This window comes from Lacerta agilis, chromosome 9 (genome assembly GCF_009819535.1).
Source record: "Lacerta agilis isolate rLacAgi1 chromosome 9, rLacAgi1.pri, whole genome shotgun sequence".
Lineage (NCBI taxonomy): Eukaryota > Metazoa > Chordata > Lepidosauria > Squamata > Lacertidae > Lacerta > Lacerta agilis.
In genome coordinates, this window is record NC_046320.1 from 25,885,493 (window position 1) to 25,909,877 (window position 24,385).

At 38.0% G+C, this 24,385-nt stretch overlaps 1 protein-coding gene across 10 annotated transcripts in view; it reads right to left on the reverse strand.

The window, feature by feature from the left end:
• Window positions 1–23,957, reverse strand: part of TENM3 (teneurin transmembrane protein 3) — a 399,040-nt gene extending 375,083 nt beyond the window's left edge. For 9 of the 10 annotated variants that reach the window (XM_033160987.1, XM_033160989.1, XM_033160988.1 and 6 more), the window contains exon 1: window positions 23,862–23,956. The gene's annotated coding sequence lies outside the window, so the exon portion shown is untranslated. Of the gene's footprint in view, window positions 1–23,861 lie in introns of all 10 variants that reach the window. The other variant, XM_033160981.1, reaches the window with a different exon arrangement.
• Between the last annotated feature and the right edge of the window lie 428 nt (window positions 23,958–24,385).

Sequence of the window (24,385 nt, forward strand, 5' to 3'; positions counted from 1 at the left end):
TGAGCGGTGCAAGATTCCAGGGGTTCCAGGCGATTACCCAGAGTTCATGTTTCCTTTTGGAAATGAGGCACAGCAGAGACTGTGATGTCTATGATATATTGTTTATTTATACATATATACAATCTAAGCCTGCAGTTAAGGGGTTCAAAGCATCAACAGCCCTAAAGAGTCTTGTTTCTCCCATAGCTGCAGCATTGGATTCAAACAGAAATCAACCATTGTTCTGCCTCTCTGGCTTTCCAGCTTACTGTTTTGCTTCTCAGTCACATCACTCCTAAACTCTCAACTCTGGCTTTTGCTCTTCTCACTATCTGTGAGTTGAGGGATGGGCCCTACCCATTTATCATCTCCCACAGAGCCCCTTCCTTTGTTCTCCTTACGCCTCACCAGAAGCCTAGCCTAGCTGTTTTCCTGAATTTGAAGGCTTGATTAGCTTTTAACACTTGCTGAATCTGGGGATCAGAGAGGACTTGCTTTCAACTTAACATCCCAAGCTTTGATTAAATTCTAACACTTGCTGGACCCAGGGATTAGAGAGGTCTGGCACCCACAAACTCCCCCCACATGAAACAGAATCTGTCCTCAGATGTGCAAACAGCAAAATACAGCTTCTCTGTAGAAAAAAATAACAGACAAGTCAGCAAAGGCATTAGAACACACATCATCATACACAGATAATAAAACACAATTACACTTTTAACTCAAAACTATTATAGTAACAGCTTATTCCTTTCCAGCAAGTTTCAGTTGATCAGGATCTCTTCAGGCCTTGCAATTTCTCCTTGGTGCACTCCCTAGTCACTGTTCTGCATCCCAAAGCAGTTTTCCCAGACACCCACATTTGGCAGCCCAGAGTTGATGAGATTTGGACATGTTTAAGTCAAGATGCAAGCTTCAATACCAGAGCAGCAAAACCCAAAGACCTTGCTCATTCTTTCCCTTGTGCTATTAGAAAGCAGCTTTCTAATGCACACACAGAGTTATCGGAACAATTCCTAAAAAATATTGAGCAGCTCCCATTGGCACAAACACGCAAAAAACACAAATCAACAGCATAAAAACAAACACTATTGCCAAACCTTGCAGGAAGGAACACTGCAGCAAATAGGTGAAGAGTCCAAAAAAGCACAATTTCACAGAGTTCTCAGTTCAACAGTTACTTTGAGGCTCAATTCACAGATTCAGTCCTTTTAACCCCTCTGCTACCTCCCCTCTAGGTGTGGATCAGAGGCTCCAAACTCACACTCCAGTCCCAAAACTGCAAGCAGGGCTTCAAGACACAACTCTAGGAACATATCTGCTGCCTCATTGGCACATTGGAAATCACCATTTTTCTTCCTTTTGCTGCCCCTGGCGAGTCTACTTCATACTCTGGCCCAAACTGCAAATCCATGTCCTGCCACAAGTCTTTATCCGGGAAAACTTTCTTCAGGATCAGCTGGCCCAGTCCACCCAAGTTGGCGACCCGGAATTCCCCTCACTGCTCACTCCCAACATCTCTCAAATGCTTCCTGCATCCAAAGACAGGTAATCCTCCCAGTGGCTCTTGCTCCCCAAACCCTGGGGACCCTGGGTGACCTTGGCTGCTGAGGCCTGCTTAAGGGCTGCACCCAGCATAGGGACTGGTTCCCAGTCCACAAGGCCATCTTGGGGCACCCAGGGGGCAAAATCATTGGGGGGGGGGGGTTTCTCTCTCACCCAATTCAGCATTAGCCAGTTGTTCCTTTGGTGCACAGACACAGGCCTCAAACGTTTCCTGCATGTTCTCCTCTACTGATGAAAACACCAGCACTTCCTTCAATGCTAGCTACTCCTCCTGCTCCGCTGACACAAATGAAGTGAACAGATCTGTAAGCAGCAGCTCCTGAAGTTTGCCCTCTGCTGAGGCACATTCCTCTTATGCTGGTGCACACAGACATGCAGTGGGAGTGAAGAGATCTATAAGCAGCAGCTCTTCACCTCCATCCTGCAGTTTGCCTTCCATTGAGGCATCTTCTGTCTGCACTTGCACATGGCATCCATAGTATAGATTCTCCTTCCAATGGATCTTCCAACAGGATAGAGATAGACTCTTGCAATTGGCTTAACACAGCAGTGCAGGATCACTTTGTGAGGAAGCAGCTTCAATGCCCCTAGCAATATGGGTGGATGAGTTGATTTCCCATTTATAAACATTTGTAAGGAAATGCAGTCTTTGAATTTTCATAGCTTGCAGGGTGGAAAAAACCCACACCCAAAACACGAACATTCTACAAAACTGTAGCATTTGTTACCTTCAGATTTTTCACAGCTGGAGGACAAGAGTTTGGTAGATATGTGAAATCACTTGTGTGAAGATCTAAGGTTCACACAATCATTTAAGGTTTGTTTTTATTATACTAAAAGCTTTATGAAATATCTAGTCGAGAAACTGGGGGGGGGGTTAACGCCAAATTGTGTGTGAAAGGGTTCTGAGTTTGCTTTTTGGAAACCCCTATTTGCCCTCTGTAATATATACTTTAGGAAAGAGACATTAAACATTTCCTTCCAAAAAGAGAATTATGAGCATTATATTATTTAATTCTTTTCCAATTAAGTAAGAACATGTTCACGGTAAAATATGTCTCCATGATGGAACTGACATCAGTGTAAATGTTGTTTCAGCCACTTAAAAATTACAGTGTCTGTAATATGGTTGACTAATAAGATTTTATTAGCCACTGATGATATAAATCTAACAAAGGCGTTATTCTAAAAACTTGGAATAAGATCAAAATGCTTGCAGATCTCAGATTGCTATTAGACATAATAATTATGCACTAAACTAATTACAACTGAAGCAAAACCTGACTTACAACTAATTAATTTTTATTGCATCAACATTAAACATGGTCTTTTCATTTAACACGGGGCACAACTATAAATGTTTAAGAACCTATTCATCTGTGTATTTATTTCAAACAAGCTGTCTAGGTCAGATTCATAAAGTTAGGACTTGGCAAGATTTGCGCATCACTTAGTTTTACAAACGTACTGCACAATGGTAAAATCTAAACCAATGCAGTGTGTGTTTCACAATCAGCTGGTCCAGGGCTTATCACTGCCCTCATTGTAAATTTATTTACACATAAAAATCTACTGGTATTATTCAGTAGAGAATCTAATTTTATTTCTGTATTGCCTCCTTTTTGTAATTTGAAATGGTCTCTGTATATCTTTGAAGTAACTAATCGTAATCATATTCTCACTCATATTTTATTAACTGGCTTTGAACAGTTATGCATATAAACCTTCCAGAATGTAGAAAATGGTTTTGTTGCTACGTAAGTTATAGTATAACTTATGGCTCTTCTAAAGCATTGAAATCATGCTGGGAAGTGTACATGGGATGCATCGAAACAACAGTGAGACAAGTGTTTCTGTGTTTATTAAATTGATATGAAAATGTCTTACCCGCATTAAAGTGGAAAACATTTCCGTCAGAGATTCATTCAATTTTATAAAGGGCTCCAAAGAATCCAGAACTTTTATCTATATGTGGTCATGCTCAAGTCATGGTGTTTGTGTCAGGACTTGATACTATAAATATCATTACAGTTCAGTATGGATCCTGGTTTAGTAATATTGGGCATTTTCCCAGAGGAGCAAGCAACAATATTACGGAAGGGTATTTTATGAACATTTTTTACTGCTTGGCTAGAAAAAGTCAAATGCTGAAGATCAAATTACCACATCTCGGTTCATGCACATAATCATGCTTCCCATGTGGGAGTGTGGGTGGCAAGGATAACTAGCTAGAAGAGCACTTTGGGGTAATTTGGAGGTTACTGGCTTCTACTATGGAGGAAGGACCCTAGGAGCCCTCAAGAACTGTGTTGTGTATTTCAAGAATATAGTTACTCAACTTTATAAATATATTGATGCCCCAATTCAAAGTGCTGGTTTTATCAAAGGATGGTGGAGCAGCATTCTGCTTCACCAAAACATTATTTGGGACCCCATGAGCACTGAAATGCATTGGGGTGCTGGTGTTAGATTTGCCACTCAAAAGGATTCAGATTCTCTTTATTCTGGCTGGCCACAAGGAGAAACTCCTAACTGACTGGCCAGAAAAAAACAGAGCATGCTGACAGCCAAATGTACAGGGTTGTTGTTTTTTTATTGTCCCCAGCTGTCTAAGAATGGGAGTGAGGTCAAGCCCACCTCTGTATCTCATCTATAGGAGAATGCCTTCAGCTTCTACCCTCTGAACCTTCCCCCCATACAGTCTTTTTCAAACCTTTTAAGGAACTAATTCCTCTATTAGTTCCTGTGGAGGCAAGAAGCTCCACATTCATAGTGGTCAGTGATACAGGAAAATACTTCACTGGTCAGAAAAGTTTGCACATGTGAATACAATCCTGCTATGCTAAGTGTGGAAGCATTGATGCTGTCAGTCAGGGAAAAGGCAAAACGAGGGACACCTGGCACCAATGCAGATACATGCTGGTGCCTGTGTCATTAGAACATGAGCGTGGTATGTCTTGGTCATACCTCTATGGCCTGCTTTGGACCACTTTTTAGTTTGGAGCTATGCTTTGTCATGCTCTTAAATTGGACAAGGTTCAGGCTGCCCAAGGCTGAAGTTAATGTTAGCTTCCTATACTTCTCATTCTCCTGCAGATGCATTTAATAAAATGTGGTCCTATTTTAACCATCATTTTTGTCTTATTCCTTTATTTCTTGGTACATTTGCAATTAAGGGGAGCAGTTCTATGTTTTTCACTCCAATGCCACTTGTGGAATCAAACAGGAATGTTCACTTTTATGACAAGGCCTAACTGATTTCTCATAACGAACCCCTTTTCAACCTTTAAGAGAGCCTTTGCTTCTCATGAGAGCAGCTAAGATCCCAGAGGACACTGTGAACTTACCTCCGGGCAGGCAGAAAGGGAGGTCCATGGGCAGAGTCCTCCATGGTGTGCTGTCAGTTCTCCATGCAAGTTAGAGCTTAAGAAAAATGTGTTCTGCGGGGAAGCCAAGGAACAACAGTATCCAAAGCCTCCTCATTCCTTTGATAATCCCCAAAGAAATGGTGCAGTAAATTCCTTGCCATTGCAGTCAGTGAGAGGAGGTAAAGATTAACGGGAGATTTAAAAAAATGGAAGAACCACCCCAAACACATACCCGGTAACTATAATTTTAAAAAATGTTAAACAAATAAACTGGAAACTTGGAATTGCTTCAAAGAATGAATAAGTCAAGAAGAAACTAATTGCAACACGTACAGTGCAACATATAGGAAGCTTAAATACACTTAGCAAGTAGTCTGCCCTATTTAACATGGTGGGACTTACTTCTGACAAAACATGCCTAGGATTGGACTGTAAGTGAACCTAAGCCTATTATCAATGTGCAAAAATCCACTTGGTGCCATTGCATTCAGGGCTTTCAATCCAGCAGATGCCTCTGCTAATGGAAGAGCGAAGACAATTTCTGCAAATTCCGTTCCCCCTGCAGCCCCTAGTGCTATGCACAAATCAGTTTCAAAGGGTTGGGGGACTCCTGCCTGACAAAATGGAAGGAGGCATGGGGGGTGCCTGGGGAAGGGGGGGGGAGAAAAATAATAATATCCAGATTAAAAAGCCCTTCTGTGAGCGCAGGAACACCAACTGGATTGTATTAAGTCCCTCTGGCCTAAATCCTCAAAACTTAAGTATAAACAATATTTAAAATATTTTAGACCTAATCATATTGTTGCACACCACCCCAATCTCTGAGTAGTGAAAAATTCCAGGGGTTCCAGATGCTTACCCAGAGTTTGTATTTCCTTTTGGAATAATAGAGACTGTGGTGTCCTTATATGATGGAGGCGTTCACAGCATTACCATGCCAACAGGGTCTTGTTTCTCCCACAGCTGCAGCCTTAAGATTCAAATAGAAATCAAACACTGCTGCCAAATATTTCTCTAACTCTCTCTCCAGCTTGCTGCTTTCCATCTAGATCGCATCGTTGCTCCAAGACTCTCTACTCTAAACAATGGGTTTTTCCGCTGAGGGAGGGGCCCCACCCATTTGCCATCTTGCACTAAGCCCCTTACTCCCGCTTAATGCCTCGGCTCATCACCCAGGTTATCACCTAGCTTGGCCATTCCAACAATTAGAAGTATTGATTAAATTTTAACACTTGCTGGATCCAGAGATTAATAATATTTTTATTTCACAATTCCACTACAACAAAAAACTTTGTTCATTCTTCCTTTTTTTACAGGATGTGCAAAAAAATAAAATCACAACTAGGGAATAAAAAAGTAATTTTTAACATAAGAGTTGATGTCTCAAGGGTTTCTGAATAATAATCTTCAAGATAAAAGCTACAATGAACTTGCAATTGTACATTTTAATGAACATAACAAAATTTAAAAACCACAAGGGGTTTATTTCCTTAACTTTAATTTTCTAAAAAATGTTTACTTTCTTCCAGATGGTAAGATTAAATTACATAAACACTGTCAGCAAGTTGAATCCTCAGATGTATTCATTTTCACCACGGAAGCTTCAAAACCTGTCTATAATTTTGTTACTGATGTTTGGAAACAGCTGTAGCTGACATGGCTATGTGTTGTATATGTCAGCGTTAAAGGATTAAATATTCTTAGCCCCCAATGGACAGGGTCTGTGCTGTTAGCAAGAACTAGTGCAAGAAATGCTGTAACTACAGCAGATATGTCTCATTAGATTACTGATAAACAGAAAGGTCAAAGATGCAGCATTTGGCTTTCTCTGTAGAGTTGTGTATATGGCTATCATACAAGGAAGGGGCAAAGCCGTTTAGGACTTTTAGAAGGTAACATGAAGTGGCTCTAGAAAATATGTTCTATAGTATGCACTAATAATATCAGCAAGTTGTAATGCATAAACTCATCAAGATGTCAAAAGCCTTATCTACTACACTCTATTTTATGTCTGTAGCAATAACAGTAAAACAGCACTGCAATTTCCATAGACTCTAATCCAAGAGCTAGATACTAGAACACAGTACAAGATCAGAGGAGTTTAATAATAATAATAATAATAATAATAATAATAATAATAATAATAATATAAAAACAGTACTTTTCAGAAAACTAGTTATGTTGATCATATTTGATGATACACATAAGAACACTAGATTTAGGGCAGTGTATTTCATTGGATACCTTTTCTCAATCCATTTAACAAGTATCACAAAGCTTGTCAGATAATTGTAAACACTTATGTTAATAACTTAGTTCTACCGTGCACACCACACTACCCTGATCTCCCTTTACAAAATCACAAATACAGAGAACAACATATTTAGAAATGTATCTTCTTCGTATCTGAAGAAGTGTGCATGCACACAAAAGCTCATACCAAGAACAAACTCAGTTGGTCTCTAAGGTGCTACTGGAAAGAATTTTCTATTTTCTATTTAGAAATGGACACTGGACATTTTAGACTTTTTAAAAGGGTTTTGCAATATTGACTTTATAAGCCACCTTTTTCTCTAGGTTTATTTTCATATAATGTGACCAGATAAATGAGGAATATTCTCCAACATAACTTTTAATAGTTGCACAGTGTGGTCAGCTTTTCTAGATGCTGCATGAAAAGAAGAGAACCTATAAGAAACATTTTTATATACACACCATTACTCTCCTTTGCAATGTCATCTTATTTTCTCAATTTTAGTCATGACTATCAAAATGAAGTTAAAGCTCTCTTTGATCTCCAAGCAGTAGTGGGAAATTGATTATAGTCTCATATTTAACCACTCACCTGGCCACCATTGGCAACTAAATGGCGAACAACTGGGTTGGCAAAGCAGGGTGTGAGCGCACTGCTTTGCCAGACCAACTGGGTTTCATATTGACTCCAGAAAAGCCGATTGTGTTGACAAAATGTGACAGGGACACTTTGCATCGCCATTCTGAAAGCTGATCTGACTGGCAAAGCTGAGTGCTCTACTGCTGCTTTGCAAGCTCAACTGGCTCACATGCAAGCGGTGCCCTCTAGCCACACCTGTCACAAAAAGGATCAAAAAATAAAATTAATATAACAGGTGTGGCTGGACTAACCATGGTAGCACTTTCCTTCAGGAAAAAAACAAACAAAAAGAAGCCCTTTCCTACTTCCTGGTATAGAGGGGGAAAGGTTAATGGAGTGACCTGCGCAGCAGGAAAAAGTGTATGTGTGCGGCAGGAAGCACTGAGGCAGCTGTACAGTTTCTACTCTGCTAAGCTTTTTTTACTTAAAAAAAAAAAAAAACTAGCCTGAATTTATGAGATGTCCCTTTTACAAATAAATAGCAGATCACACAGCCCAACAAGACAATTACAAAAATCTACCGACAGCATACAAATCAATATGGCTAACCTGATCCAAAACACCCACCCACCCCACTCACACAGGAAACCAAAGACCACCACAGCCAACCACAAATGATCAAACCCTACGCCAATCGCAACCTCTCACCGCCAAAGAAACACAAGCAAACAACAGAGAACCAACACAAGCGACGTTGATACCAAATACTACATATATTAAGGAAAATAGAAATATCATCACCCCACCCCACCCTCCCACCCATCCCACCCACTTTCTTCCCCCCCCTCTCCCTAATGTCTCAACAACTAAAATTGATCCGTAAAAATGTTTTGTGGAAAAATATGAGAGACATTACACACACTTTGTAAACCAAGAAAATCTTCAATTAAAAAAAAAAAGACAAATAAATAGCAGATTAGAACAAGGCAGGGGGGAATACAAGCAAGTACCTTTCTTGGGGCTTATGAACAAGACTGGATGAAAGTGCTTTTTAACTTTTTGCTGCGTTAAATGTTAATTAACATTTATGTATTGCAACCACTTATATTGGAGCAATTTCATTAAATTAGTAACAATGAGAAGAATAGAATAATTAATACATAATGGTCAATGTTAGTACTTTTTCAGTTGGATTTGACCCAAAAATATACATCAATGTCAACTCTGTTCAGTCAGTTCTCTCATCTTTTTCCATTGCGACTAAGGTACCTAAAGCACAAACTCTGAAACATTTGTATGTTGCCACAAAAACATGAACCCAGCTGAACTTATTTAAAATTTCTATTATTTTTAAAGATCCATCATTCACCTCTCAACATTAGAATTCATGTAAAAATAAAATAAAAATTGCTGAATACAAGGGTATGGTGATGGAAAATATAGTAATAGCAACAGAGAACGTTCATGCATTTGAAGCAGAAGATCTGGTAGATTCAAAACTCATAAAATACACATTTTTGATCAATTGTTTTTGCAGTGAATTGCTTGATTATGAGTTTTTGCATGTGCAATTGGATGAATTGCTTATAGTTATTTTCCATTATCAACTATCAGGTTTTTCTTTTCAGATGCTGGTTAAAAAATAATAATATAAATGTACCACGTAAAATAGAAGATGGAAATGACAACTTTTTATCAAATGCCAATGATAATGATATGCCGCTATATCAGCCTGATGTATAAAGAAAACAGCAAGCAAGATGACCTCTGTGCCAACGCAAGGGCAGCTATGCAGCTCAAACTGTGACATCGCTACTTGGCTTAGGTCATTTTTGTGTGTCATCTCATTTAAAACAAGCCTGTTAGTCTAACATGAACCTTGCAGACTTGTGTCTACCTTAAAAATCCTTATATCAGACAACTTTATCAGTGTGTCCTGGTTGCATAAACAGCATTGTATCTTTTTTATATTCCAGAATAAGGCTTCCCAAAACAGGTAGATCTCTGTTATACATGTTAGAATAAGGAAGCATTCACAAGTTAAGCTTTCAAAGCCCTTACAATTAACAGCCCATGGTTTCTGACTTGAAATTATGATTTATCAGTAATATAACTGGGACTGGCCCAAACTGCCACAATCCATCTTTGTACTAACAGCAGCCATCTGATTCAGCATATGATATCGTTCATGGGCAAAATAGCAGCTTAATGGAATGGCTAAGCATAAACATTGAAAAAAAGGCTCATCTAGAAGCTCATACCTGGAATTTACACAGGCCCATCCATGGTATTTATAGAAAGGCAAGACAGCAATAATTAATTAACAATGCCAAACATTTGTAACATACTCATGCAAAGCATAGTTTCAGAACAAGTACTTCAGATTACAAAGTAATTGGCACATATTTTGTAGGAAACAAGTAAGGCAGAGCTCTCTAACCAACAAGACTTTTAAAAGGAATATGACTTCCTAGGGGCATGCAATTTACAGCCAAGTTTAAGATTAGCAAGAATGGTTTGGCCCATAAAGACATGTATTACAAACAAAAACAAAAACCCGGCAATGCTTAAAAGGTCAGGATCTTAACAACAGCAAAACTTAACAACTAGTTAAAACTGATTGAGATGTTTTAGTAAATGCAGCTTACATTTTTCAAAGTTGAAAATCCTACTGGTCATGGCCAAGTCCTTTGAGGAACACAAATTACCTCTTTGGATCCTAACAAAGAAAATCCTGGTACTGTATCAGTGGCTTTTAAGGTGCTTTCTAGTGACATCATCCATGTACACAAAACTACGCACAGATAAGACAATGCAGAGGTAGTGTGATCTCATGCCAAAATTCTGTTTAATGCTGTCAGTCAAGAGTGACTGAAACTTACACAAATAATGCAGTGCTCAAACTGCAAGTTCACACAAAGCAAGCACAATTTGAAGTCTAGGGATAATGCTTGCAGTAAAATAGAGTAAGATGGGATAGTCTGGATAATTTTCTTAATGCTTTACCCTATGTATCTGCTTGTCAAGAATAGGGAAATTGATCATGACCAATAATCGGAAACTTAGTCCAGATGGAGATAGTGTTGGTACACAGTTTACATTAGCCTTTTCTAGGTGAAACTCTGCTCCTAAGCACTAGCCTGGTAGCCTTAAACAAGAACTGCTAGCTGATCCATTAATGGACTAGCAGATGAGGAAGAGAACCCACTATCGCTCCTCTCCACCCACAGAATAAAAAATGTAGTGGCCTGCTGTAGAAATGACAACACGCGTTCTCCCTCTTCTGCCAGTCATCAGCGAGCTATTGTTTGCAGACTAATAACTTTTGTGGTCTTATTTAAAGGATCACGTTTGTACCTTGGGTTTGATCTATCTAGCCTTATATTTGAAGGCCCAAGTAGTTTAATGGCATGATGCACATTTCACTAACTTTGACCACCCTACCCAGAGATGGTCTAGCTATGATTATCCATGCTCTGATAAGGTCCCACTTAAAGGTAAAGGTACCCCTGACCATCAGGTCCAGTCGCGGATGACTCTGGGGTTGCGCGCTCATCTCGCTCTATAGGCCGAGGGAGCCGGCATTTATCCGCAGAAAGCTTTCGGGTCATGTGGCCAGCATAACTAAGCCGCTTCTGGTGAACCAGAGCAGCGCACGGAAACACCGTTTACCTTCCTGCCAGAGCGGTACCTATTTATCTACTTGCACTTTGAGGTGCTTTTGAACTGCTAGGTTGGCAGGACCTGGGACCCAGCAACAGGAGCTCACCCTGTCCCGGGTATTCGAACCGTCAACCTTCCGATTAGCAAACCCTAGGCTCAATGGTTTAGACCACAGCGCCACCCGCGCCCCTCTAAGATCCCACTTAGCTTACTGTAATGAATTGTATGTGCAGCTGCCTCTTAAGTATCAGATGTATCAGGTTTCTGACTGGCACTGATCAAAGGGAACATATCTCACAAGTTCTGAAATAATTGTACCGGCTGCCAATCTTGTTCTGAGCACAAATCAAAGTACTGGTATTTTGTTATTGTTTAACATTCGAAACCCTAAATAGTATGGGACCAGAGATACTTGAAGAATCTTCATTCTACTTCATTATGAATTGAGTGCTGCTGGTTTTTAAAAATAGCAATTAATTTTATTTTCATCAATGGTTTTCATTATATAAGCTACTTTCAAAGATGTTTAAACCATAAGGCAAGGAATTAAATGTTTGCAATAAATAATAAAGAACAAAAACAAAACATACAAAGCTGGCGTTCCTGTTTTCTACTTTTATCTCTATTAAAAAAAAACTATTGCTTTTCTAATATTACGGAAATGTGTAAATATTTACATACAACAGATAAGAATAGAACACTGAAAGAAAATTTGTTGAGTCAGAAAAGCATTAATTTGTTTGAGAGTTTCAAGGCAGTTTCTACTGAATACTACTGATCTGTTGAAGTTTTTTTTAAAAAAAGGCTAAGAAAACTGAGAACTGCTTCTCGTAATATAGCTATCAAACAGACCAGCTTCTTCAGTGTGGTGGCCATATTTTGTGACTTTTCTGACTACAGTCTACAGTCACAAATCACTGACAGAAATGTTTGTTAGGAGCCTGGAGACAAGCCATGTTAAAAAGGCCAAATTGTATCGCAAGCAAACATGAAGAAATGGGTTGCAATATCAAATGTGTGCCACACAGAGGCCATTTCAAAAAATATCCACATGGTGGCCATGTGATGAGAAGGCCGGAGGTAGATTTTAAATCAGGCAACACATAAATGAAAATGTTCACAGAAGGTAACTGCAATCACCACCTTTTGTAAGCTATTACTGATTTTATATATCCTAAGGCTGCTTTACGTCACAGACCAAACCTAATTTATTTACTAACTATAAAATAGCAGATGTTTCTGCTATCAAACAGAAATAATAAATATTGCTTATACAATTTTAGGTGGGAGAGACATTCAAAAACTCAGAATCTGGGGCACAGTAGCCACCTGCTAAGCTTTTGCCATTATTTTGCTATTACTGTTACAGTATATCTCATCTTTCCTGTTGCCATACACTGCTCCCTCTCATCATTTTATCCTCACAACAACCCTGTGCAGTAGGTTGGGCTAAGACAATGAAGTTGGTCAACATCAGCTTCAACTGCGGATTTGATCCTGATCCTCCAGAAGAATATATGACTGGCAAACCAAGTGTCACTTACATATCATAAAATTTTAAGACAAAATAGAATAGGTCTACTTGTGTGAAAGACTCTGATTGTTTTTACAAGTAAATGTTTACAAGTAAATGTTGGCATATTTTTTAAACCGCAGTCCAACAATATAAATAGCAAATATTTGTTCACTGTGCAATCCTATCCTTGTCCATTACAAATAATACAAAAAACCCATAAAGCTGCCATATCTGTCATTCTTGCCTAGCCTTAACAGCTTACAAATCACCACAGAAGTAGCAGCAAGACCACATTTACCTTTTGCTCAAATCAGAATTCATTCCAAAGTGTAACATCACTCTACTGCAAAGGTTGAGAAATAATAAGTGGATATTATGGCACAGGATTGTCCTATAATCAGTATGTCAGTTGCTCAAGTTTTCTTTAAATTAAAATAGGAATAAACCACACATGCACTCATACATGTGAAATCCTGTAGAACCTTTGTTGTCCTCTAAACCTTTTAAAATAGGCTATGTACACTATTAAAACGTTTTCAGCTACAACCAAAGATTTCAAAGTGAGCCATTACTTTTCCAGATACCAATACATAGAGGCGTGGACCAAGGTAGCTAACTTGTTCATTTTAAGGGCATTTCAGCACCATTTACATTTTCCATTGTTAAATTAGGTAATTCATGCTTGCAATATGTGCAAAATGATTAAAATAATTATCAAATAACTGACTTGATTATTACAATATAAAAATATCAATCTGAAGCCAAATTATAAATGAGTAAAGGCATCCTTATTCTCTAATTAAAAATAATAATTTATATGGGATATTTACCTTCTGCAGCTCTTTTAAATATATATATTTTTGGCTTCTGCAAATACTATTCAATCTTCACAGATACAAAAATCTTGACACATAAGCTGAAATTTATTTGATGTGTCCCACTTATCTTAATAGGATTGGGCACAAGGCTATACTTTTAGTAAATAAATTAACTGAAGTTTTTATATTCTAAGAAAAATGTGCTTTATAGATTTAAATTACTGTTTTACATGTATATGTTGCAAGATAATGCTCTTATTTTGTTTACTGTACTGCTAACATTCTTTTGACAATATCTAGAAAACACTTGGACAACCTTCATCCCATGGAGGGCAATATCTAACTTTTATTTAATTTTAACTATAAACATTTTCACCATGAACTATACACATTAAAAGTATTTTTAATGTAATGCTAAACACATGTACTTTTAAGTATTTTATTTGCAATGCAATCCTATACATATCTAAACACCACTGCATTCAGTGGAATTAACTCCCGGGTGTATATATAGGATTGCAGCCACCAATATATTTTTCTATCAAAACTACTTAAGAAAGAACTAGTTTTGATTTGCTGTAGCAATTATTTTTTTGAAAGCTACACATTTGATTAAATATTTTTAATTTGTAAAAGAAGCTTGAATCCATCGTCTACATTGGTAGGAGTACTCAAGTTAAAAATGGTTACATTATATAAGAGACATGATTAAACTGAGGTGGTTTTTTTTTAAGGCCCAGTCATATGGAGGAATGAAGGTCTCCCCCCTACAAAAGTGAGTATTTCATGTCCTTGGCTGCCACTGACCATCAAAATTGTAATATACTAAACACTCTGAAAACATTAAACTTTTAAAAATAAAGGGAACCCCGTGCCATTCTTGAAACTATAGTAGTACTATTGCATCTTCCCATTAACTGCATATGAGGAAATCCAATTGTGTGTTGCAATTATACAACTGAATAGGTGCTTAAGAGAATTCAAATTTACAAAATATTGAAAAAATACAGATCTAACCCCTGTGATCTTGTCTCCCATTAGCTGATCAATACGTGTTAATTCAAGCTCAATATGAACTGGAGAAAAACTGCACTGCTTAAAGGCTCCCACTGCCCCAAATCTTTATTTGCCAACCGGCTGTGGATGAAAGAAAATGAAAAAGCCTCACCTGAAGTCTTATCAGTCTGTCTTGTCACATTTCAGCATTGCTTTTCAGCATTCCATAATATGAAGTATTCAACCTGGGTGTGCCATCTTTCATGATAGTCCCGCTTTTCTAAACTAGTATCCCACTTCCTTGCCTTATAAACCAGGATACAACAGCAGGTTGCGTGCAACGTGGTTGGCTGGTCATTGCACAATAAAGCTTCAAAACTGTTCCTTCTCCTCCTCCACCCCCACCCCACCCAAAACTAGAGAAATACATGCGCATTCATTCATGTCCAGTTGCTGTTCTACCCCTATTACAGAATGTTCTGAGAGAACAATGCTAAGCTTTTTTTCCCAGTTAAACTACCTGAAAAAGTGATATAGAGCTCTAAGCAGAAATTAATAGCTTTCCACTCCAGTGGTGTAAATGAAGTATCAGACTTTATCCTGATGTTAAGAAATTTATATTCACTGGTAAATTTCAATGCAAAAATTAAACAAAATTTACTTTTAAAAGTCCTAGTATAGGACAAAATGCGGACAATCAGCTGAAGAAATTATGTATTATGAATTTATGAAACTTAATAGTACAAAATTATAATTGACTACGTAGTTTAGAAATGAGGTGAGTTTTATTGATGCATTGTAATGAATCAGAATAATTGCTTAATATTGAGACAGATATAAATTGCAAAGAAATTGGCCATCTCAAAGTAAATACAATACACCATATCTAATACTACGTCAAATTACAGCGACCTCTTAGCCTCAATAACTGCTGAAAAAGAGTTAAGAAAAACCAGATGAATCCTATTGGATCCCCATTCTGAAATTACAGCAAGTAATAATGCCTGGGGGTCAGGGGAAATACTAGCAGCAGAACCCACATTTCAGTAACTGTGCAATATCGAAACATTTTTATGGTGAAAAGAATGGTACTATTTTAATTGTAGGAGGATGTACACTAATTTTTCAGTCTTGCCATAGTTGCTAATAATACACTTAACACTTTAATTGCATATAGTTCAATTTTTAAACTAACTTCAACAATTTGACATTTTGTGAAATTAGTAGCATGCTCCTCGTTTTTTCAGTAGTTATAGCCTATTGATATTAGATAAAAAAATAGAGATAAATTATTACTGCTGAAGAAAATTTCATTACTTTTGCAAGTAGTTTCAGATTAACCAGAATTTTGACACTCTATAGGGAAAATTCAGCCAATTGTATTTATACAGCACTACACATTCTTGTTTCTTTCTAATTAGCTAAAAGAAAACTTTTTAATGATATTTTAAAGGACCAGGAATTAGTCATTAACCAAAACTCTTCTGCTTGATAATTTACATAAATAGCAACACTGTTTTAACATCACTTTGGTTTCAAAAATTCACTTCGAAGTAATTTCTATATAATACTGGGGGTGGGGAATTTGTGTTCACATAAATCCTCTTGATATACCAGAGGCATCCACTAACTAAAGAGGATAGTTGATTTCTGCCATCCCTCCTTCGCCCTCCCACACTATCTTCCACCCTGTTGGAGAGGATTCCTAAACTGTCTGGAGCTGATTTGGGGGGAGTGGTGGGAGAAGGGGGAATTGGCAAAAATTATCTCATCTTCTTCCATTAGCAGATGCCTCTGCTGAATCAAAAGCCCTTTTGTGAGTGCAAGTGCAGTAATTGGATTCCACCCAATATTCTAAGTGCTCAAAACGCTTCACATGTAGGATATCAGTAATCAGGACCTGTACAAGATATCTGGGAATCCAAAGTAGAAAACAGCACCCAACACATTGAAATAATAACTGACTGATAATTTTCAGGGCATAAAGTCACATGAGACCCAGGTCTGGGTCTGGTCAATGTCTGGATGACTGACCACCTGGGTAGCATATTATGAGAAAGGTGGAATACAAACATAAATAATTGCTGATGCCCAAATTCTGATTCAGGTGTCCTACCAGTGATTGTAGACTCAGCCCTGCCATTAACAGTCTTGTTAAAAAGACAGCATTGTTATTCCCATATTACAAAGCAAGTGTTGAGGCTGAAAGATAGTGGGTTGCCTAAGATCACTCAGTGCAAGTGTGGCTAAACTGAATCAAGCACTTCCTGACTCACAGCTTACTCAATTAACCAGTATGTTACCCAGAAAGGCCTTAAGTAATGATCAGCACATGTACACTCACAAGTGAATTAAATCTTTAGTAACTTTTCTTTGCAATGATTATAACAAATAGTGCACTTTTAATTCTTTATATGCCACAGTTTTTTCAAGGTATCAGAAAAAAATAAATTCAAAATTAGACACAATGGTTATTTCCTTCTTATTTTAAAACTCAGGCTGCTCATAGCAAGCAATACAGTTACTGTATTTGTTATAGCCCAACTGTAACTTACATCCCACACCCAATACCTATATGGCTGCAATTCTACACCCAGCTAAGCATACTGGAGTCCCATTAAAATATCAGTGTGACTTAAACATTTTTTTGCAGCCATTACATGAGAGTGCTATCAATTCTGATAGAACTTTTTTTGCGTGTGCAAGATCCCAAAGTAAAATCTCAAAAGTAAAACCCATTAAATCCAATGGGTTTGTTTTTTGGGAAAGTAAACTTAAAATTTCCGCCTTAAGTACATTATTCCATGTCTCACTCCATTTCTACAATTAATGCTATTTGACCACTTTCCTATAATGCTTTAAAATGCAAATAAACTGACTAGTTTATAGACAGCTGTTTCTTCATTTAAGCTGCAAATCCTATACAGACTTAAAGGTAAAAAGGGACCCCTGACCATTAGGTCCAGTTGTGGACTTACCTAGGTGTAAATATCATTTTAACACAATATGACTTCTGAGTAGACATTAATATATAACGTTGATAATGTAATGTTACATTACAACACTTTTTCCTCTGACAAACCAATGCAATAACTTCAAGCGAACATAAAAACTACACTATAGTTTATTCTCTTCCTTATAGACTACATTGTTCATTAATATTTTAAATATAGTCATAGAAAAAAGAATAAATATCAGTGTTGTGGGTGTTTTATAAAGCTTTTATTCTCATAAGAAATTTAAAGTCTTATCTTCAAATTATTGTGGTAGTAGTAGTCCCATTTCTTTCAATGGCGAATTGCATCACCACAATAGCTTGTGCATACATGCATTCTCAGTTTGTGTGAACACAATTTACACTAATATTGTCCATAAAATCATATAACCCCACAAAGTTTGAGTGGAAAAATATCAAAACCAAAACTTAAACAGAATGCATGTTTGCATCCTGCAGACAAGTGCCCCTCTGATTAAATGAAAAGATGAAAAGTGTTTATTGTACAGACTCTGAATTGTGCATACATATACAATGTCAGGGAAATAATATTCTGCTGCTTTACAAAATAGTATTTTGAACTAAAGACTGTTTTGTTATATGGTTCATCTTAGAGGGAAATACTTTTTTGTTTTTTTCTCAAAGACACTTGTTCACTATGTTTGCTTTTCCATACTTGAAAACCAGTTTACTGCTATGCATTACTATAATTGTAATTGTAAAATAATAATAATAATACACATGAGATGACTCAGGAAACTCAGATGTTATTTGCATCCATGTGATCATATATCAGTGAGACTGGATAAGGTCGAGTAAACAACATACTTAGACCAAGCTCTTCCAATAATCTTTATTTTAATATGTTTATTTACTCCTTGACTCTAAAATTAACATGCATTCTAACTTTAATACACTAATCATATATTCTCACTGATTACCAATATCACACTAATGAAACTTGTAATATTCAGAGTAAAACCACCAACCTGTCCTTTCTTCCTTTGTTTATGCTATCAAATACATATTATAAATATTCCTTATACCTAACCATAGTTTGGCACTAATAAAGCAAGTAAGAAGCAGGGGTTTTTCTTCTTTGCTATGACATTTCCTACATGAATAAATTTAAGATTCTCTTTTTATGTGAATTATGTAACTTTAATGTTTTGCATATAGAAAATATATATCATCCTGATGTAAGAGTCCCTCTGCAAACAATACTGTTTCCATGCACATTCTAAGAACTCGTAAGGGAGTAAAGTGCAGCTACTCCACTCTAATATATAATATAAACAGAATCTGCGAAGACAAAGCAGTGTCACAGATTTATGAAACATACCACCTCTGCTCCACAAAGGTGTCAAATATTAAACAAAGTAGTTTAGGGGACATTTCACAATTGGGGCATTTTTGTGGTTTTCTAATTGAATGGAACTGCACTCCTGAAATTTATTTCCCCCCCTTTACTCAGGAACAGGATATAGACTGAAAATGGCATTCTTCAAACTATAAATCATGCACCAAACATATTTAATATAAAATATAAGTAATGCCACATAAACAAATCTCATATTACTGAAATGACCTAAGTTAACGTGTGTTAAAAGTGCCCCGTTTGTTTTACTTGGGATCATATTTTACTTCTCTGCTTTATTTTTAAATGCTTATAGATTTCAGAGTTTTCTGCCAGAGAATAATTTTAGTGAACTGTATATGTGTATCAACTCCATTGTAAAATGTGAATATTTACTTTTTGTCTGGAACTAAATGCTGACAGAGCTGAAAGGAATATAGACAGAGGAGAAAATATGCAAATTTCACAGCAGGAATTAGAGAAGCCACTAAACAGTTTTTAAAAGCAGTAGAAAAAGATAAACAACAACTTCCCTGTGTATTACCTTTCATCGCCAGAGTAATTACTATTAGCATGCAACAGATAAGATAGTCAGGTGACTTAAACTGATATAAGATTCTTGTAAAACGTCATATTTCAAAATATTTTTGAAAATAAATGGAAGTGCAGAGAAAGAAAATAGTATAATCACAAATTGTTTCTTATATCTGTCATGCTTTGGTTTGATGAAATGTACAAATCTGTCTCTAATTAGTGAATTAAACACCTGCATTGTCTCCCCCCCCCCAAAAAAAAGAAACTTGTTTCCTCTTCAGTTTTTCTCTCAAGCTTCATTCAGGCCACAATAAGGTCAAAGTTGCATGACCCAGTGGTTTGAAAATCTTAGAATCCCTAACACTTGTTTTGAAACAAATGACTTCTCAAGATGGAGCAGTCTTACTATCAATCACCAACAAGTTAATTCTACATTATAAGGCAGGTTTGGATGCAGACTGATATATTGTGAAATGCTGTATCCAAAACTGATTAGAACAACACACAAAATTAATACAGCCCTTCAAACCACTCCTTTTGCTCAGCCACATTAATCTCAATTATAAGAAAACATTTATGATAATGCCTGCTATGAAAATAAATAAATAAATAAATCATGTTTTATAAGACAAAAGCAAGTCATTAGTTTCGGAACCAAAAAGGGGAGAGTATGCAGTGATATCCTCTACAGCATCTGTAACTTACAAAACCTGGCTTCTTAAAAACTGGTAACTGCCAATATTAAGATTATACTTAAAATTTAAATATTTTTTTCAATTTTTGCCAACCTTTAGGTCATTGCCTGTTAACACCATAACTCAATAAAAAAAACTAAAATCCTCTCAAACTTGCCACTCTCAAGCAGACAGTATGCATGGAAAACATAACTGAAACCTCCAACTTCAAAGAGTTGCTGAGGAAAAGGTCTCTTTCAGTACAGTATATGAAATACACTTGACATAGTGGAGTTCTCTTAAAGCAAACAGATACCTCACAATCAAGTAACAGAAGATTTCTGTTCTGCACACCAAATGTTAAGATCCTCAGTATAGCTATACCTGTCAACACGACAAACCTCACAAACAGGTTAGAGAACCAAACCAAACCCAGAAAGCTATTCATTTACCTTGAAAATTGCAGCCATGCCCATGCATACAATTGCTCTACTGTTGTATTTAAAAAGTAAAGTGTCATAGATGTGTTTAAGAATTATGAAAATTAAAATGTATATGAACTCTGCTAAATTACAAAGACCTTGCAACTTACTGCCCCAATCTGAAAATTATCTATTCTGCCTTAATTCTGTTGAGGTCAATGGGACTACTTGATAAGGTCAAGATAGATTTAAAGATATCATTTTTAGTCATTTATTCAGGTAATCCTGATTTTATTATCCAAAATTAAAGCCATTTTGGCTTTTTTGAGGACTACTCATTCCAATACACCATCGTATATAAGGCCTGGTGGTTCTCCGGGAACTGTGGACTTGCACTGACAGTAGGATTTAATCTGAGTATCAGTGAAACCAACAGCAGTGTTATATTGACAGTACTGGAATCTTGGACAAGGTTCTATGGAGGTCATAAGCCTAAGCTTTTTTAAAGCATACTATTTTTTTTAACCTATTGCATTATTAAGAAAATATTAGAAAATGGCTAAGATTCAATATGACAATTCTTCCTGGCATGAGGTGGTGATGGCTGCTAAATATAGAGTGGACAATAAGCATTTTTCACTGGTTTCAATGAATAGTGTTGTGTTTCAATTTCACAACTGGATACTTGAGCTTCATTCATTTCAAAATGTTTTATTTTACTGACCTTTGAACGACAAGTAGCTGTATTTTGAATAAAGGAGCATTACTAATACGAGCTTGCTACTGTATCAGGAGTATGATTGCAGTCTCCTCCCTGTCCTATAAAATACTTTTTCCAGGATACAATTTCTCCTGTACTTTTTCCTACACTATTTCTACCTGCCGCAATCAACCACTTACTCCTAAGTAGTCCCATTGAGCAGGAATTGACTCTTTCTAAATAACTGGCTTGAGAATCAGAACCATAGCTTCCCCTCTATTCTTCACATGCAGGGAAACTCTTCCTCCTTACTTCTTAGGTCAACAGAAATTATACATAGCACATTTAAGCCTTCTATCTTCTAATTTATGGAAGCTACTCTCAATCTACCACATTAGAAGTTCAATAACTTTAATTTATGCCAACTATCATAGTATAGACTCCAATGGGACAACAATGGCTTAAATCCAGTCACTTCAGTTTATTGGAGCAAAGGATCTGGGAAACAAAGTGAGTAAGCAGTTGTTGACTGTATAGAAAGCAGAACATGGTAATACAGTTAAAAAGATTCCCTAGGTTCTGGTATAGACTGTGTGTATGTGGTCAAGAGTTCTTATAGTGGCCTCGATGCCCCGACCCTTGCCAGGATATGCTAACTCTTAAGCATATATGTACATTTTTAGGGGGGTTTAAAACTGTTAATTTTGAACACTTTCAGTATGCATATATCTCTGTGTGCATCAATATAGGTATCAATGCATTATAGTTATTGATGCATGCTAGGGTTCATACCCAGAAATTGAGCATTGTTAATTGGAGCACAAGCATTATTTGCGGGCTTACTCAGACTAGTGCTTCTAAATCACCTACAGTTTACTCCCATGTTAAGCAGGAATCAGCCTGCAGTCCTAAATATGGAAATCAAATACAGTATGTGAAAAACTGGATCTCTCAAAGATATGTATTAAGGCATTATATGCACTGCTTTAAAACTGAAAATCACAATACAATCACAGCACTGAGATTCTGCATACAGAAACATAACAGGCACATATTACAGAAATATATTCTGATTTACCATTAAAGTTATTTTGAGATTATAAAACTTCAGATAATAGGTAGTGAACGCATGGGAGAAAAATACTTTGCAATTAACATTCTACAAGCAATTTGTGATTTTGTTCAGACTAAATATATACTGCAATCTGATCTTCTAGAGTATGGACTTCTCTTTTGTGCTTGCCTTTTTTGACAGTTTAAAGAAAGATCAAAATACAGTTTTTCTGTTACTGCACAGTAACAAAAGCCCAAGTAAAGTCTGAACGTCCAACTTCCAGAGACCACCCAGTGGATTCTGCTACTGTCTACAAAGGTTTGACAAATACATTGTCAACAGATGATAAGTGCACTGCTATGAAAAGAGACAATCTTATCCATACAGATCACACCACAGATAACAGAAACCATACCTAAGTCTACCACAAGTTAAGCCCAGGCTGGCATTTATACTCCTTCAGTTTCCATTACACACTTACAAATAAAGGTCTGGATTAATGAAGGGGGAAGGAGAGAAATGAAATTGCTATGAAAGCAGTAGTTTTGCGCTAAATCTAAAATATAGAGTCCAGTAGCGTAGAAGACTAGATTTTTGCTATCTTAGGAGGGAAGTGTTTCGGATAAGTAATGCGTATGTACACCTTGCGTGACCAGAGAAGGTCGATAAATCAGCAAAGCGCAACATACTGAATCCTAAGAGGCAAAATCCTCCGCTTGCCCTTAGAAATTAAATGACGCTGGAACAACGACGACGACACCACGTATGTCAACAGACGAGTCTCCTAGTCAGGACAACATTTCTGTCTTGTCTCGCACGAGGTGACGGCTGATCAAGTTGAAGCAACGATCACCCCCACCCACCCACATGCATGCACCCCAAACACGCAATGCTACCCTTCCTTCTGCGCCTCTTGCATGTCCACGGTCTTAGAAACATCTATACTTCGCGGCGGCGGAGCGCTGCATGGCTTCCACAGGGCACCGTCAAGCCCCACATTTGGCACCAAACGAAAGTCGCTCTGGGTTCTCTTTTCTCTTTCGTCCCCCTCCCCACCCCCAACTGCGCCCGCTCGCCGTCCCTGCTCCTCTCTCCCGACCCCTCCCCGCTGACAGGGAGCAAAGCCGCCGGCAGAGAGAAAGAAAGAACAAAAGCCCAAACCAAAATTAAAAAAAAAGTTTCCAGGCGACTCAAGCGGAGCTTTCCAAATAGGCGAGAGTTCAGGGAGCAGGGAAACGAAGGGGAGGGAGAAGGACCCCTTTTCTCCCCTACCCCACCCCCCGCGCGCACACACTCAGGCACCGGCTCCTCATCGAAACTCCTCGGCACCTCAGCCTGGGACGCGGGCACTAGGACCAGCAAAGCGCGCGAAACGCAGCCACTTACCCAGGGCGCCTTAGCACGGACTCTCTCCTCCGCCTTCTCTCCTCAGTTAGCCCAACAGCGCCGGGAAGAGCAGCAGCAGCAGCACACGCACCATACACTTTGCCAAAAAAAAGGGGAGCTGGTGGGGGGGGGGGAATCGCGGGAAAGGGGTGGGTAATGAGGGGAATGCGGGGGGGGGGGGAGAAGAAAAAGAAAACTGTTACTGTACAAGTTCCTTTCCTTGTCCTGCCAGGGGCTGAAGAGATGGGGGAGGCTGAAGAGGGAGGGAGAGAGGGAGAGGGGCAAGCCCCGAGGAGTTTACTTTCCGCAGCTCCCCGGGCTACTCGTCTTTCTCCTGGCAAGAGTCGCGCGCTGGGAGTTTATTATTTTTTCCCGCCCTCTCTCAAGAGATGGAAGAAAGCGGGAGGACGACCCCCAAAAATAAAGTGCCACAGAAGGCGGGGGAGGGAAGGTGGGGAGGAGGAGGAGCGGCAGTAGCGGCAGCAGCAGCCGGGAGGATCTAACTACTGTATAAAGCGAGGGGG